This window comes from Lynx rufus, unplaced genomic scaffold (genome assembly GCF_022079265.1).
Source record: "Lynx rufus isolate CCGP_SWC_20201006 ecotype Redwood Valley unplaced genomic scaffold, mLynRuf1.p SCAF_7, whole genome shotgun sequence".
Classification (NCBI taxonomy): Eukaryota; Metazoa; Chordata; class Mammalia; order Carnivora; family Felidae; genus Lynx; species Lynx rufus.
In genome coordinates this window covers 132,688,641-132,689,992 of record NW_025814889.1, presented here as the reverse complement: position 1 = coordinate 132,689,992, position 1,352 = coordinate 132,688,641, and positions in this window count along the sequence as shown.

Genomic DNA, 1,352 nt, shown 5'->3' with positions numbered 1-1,352 from the left:
CGCGTGCGCGGCGCCCCCGCCCCCTCCCCTGCTCGCGTGGTCTGCGTGGCCGAGGGCTCCCGCCAGGGGGCGTCCTGTGCGGAGGGCGCGGGGGCGCGGGGGCGCGGGGCGCGGGGCGCGCGCTCGCTCGCTCGCGGGGGCGCGCGTGCTGCGGACCCGGCGGAGGGCGAGCTCGGCGCTAGCGCGGTGACCTTTTTGCGGAGCTCGGGCGAGGGGGGGGAGGGGCGGTTGCCGCAAATACGGGACGGCCCGCCCTGCCCCCACCGCGGCACCTCCGAGACTAAAGCTCCGGCCGAAATCTTCTTCGTTATTGGTTTCCTTCCTGCCGCTGCCTGACCCCGACGTAGAGTGCAGGGGCCGCATGCAGATTTCGCCAACGAATGAGGGGACCACGATAACCCCTGACTCAGAGCCCTCCAAAGCACAGCCCCCACGTCCCCCGGGACCTTTCCACCTTGCTTTCAGGCTGAGATCACGTGGGCCCCTGTGTCTGCGCACCCTACCCCACCCCTAGACTGGAGGGGCCCGAGACACCTGGCACAGAGAGGGAGGCGGAGGAAGGGCAAGGAAGTTGTTAGTGGACAAACCCCACAACACACACACACACACACACACACACACACACACCCTACCCTTTTCCTTAATTAATTATGTAATTATTTGTTCATTGCTTTCTTCTGCTAGTCTCTGCGATCGGCTGTCTCATTCGCTGCTGTAGCCAATGTCCTGGCACACAGTAGTTGCTCAATAAACAGACCCTTAGTCCCCAGAGCCCCATCACGGCTTGGGTTAGACATCAAGGTTTCCTGGAAATAACATGGAGTTGCAGTGGGAAGAACCTACCAAGTCTGGCTCTTCCCATGACCTGTAGTCCTTATGGCTTCTCTTCATGTGTCCCGGTACCTCCATCGGATCTAGGATCAGATTGGACAAGGATATCTGCAGCGGCTTTGCGGCTCTGCTGTCTGGTCATTCTGTGATGACAGGACACAGATCTGGGCAGAGGAAATGCGTGGTAGGTGTGAGGGCCGTTCTTACAAATATCACCTAGCCAAATGTCCATCGTAGGCTCTGTTTACTGAGGGTTAATTCTGTGCTGGCACAGAGTGGAGCGCTAAGGGCTTTTACACGTTGCCCAATTTAATATAGCAACCTCATAAGGTAGCTGCTATGATTCTATAAAACTTCCAGAGGAAAACAAGAGAAATTTTTGTGACTTTGGGTTGGGCAAAGAGTTCTCAGGTGTAATGCCAAGAGCATGATCCATAAACGAAAACAATCAGTTAATTGAACTTCATCAAAATTAAGAACTGCTCTTCAAAAGTCATTGCTACAAGAATACGTGAGGGCAA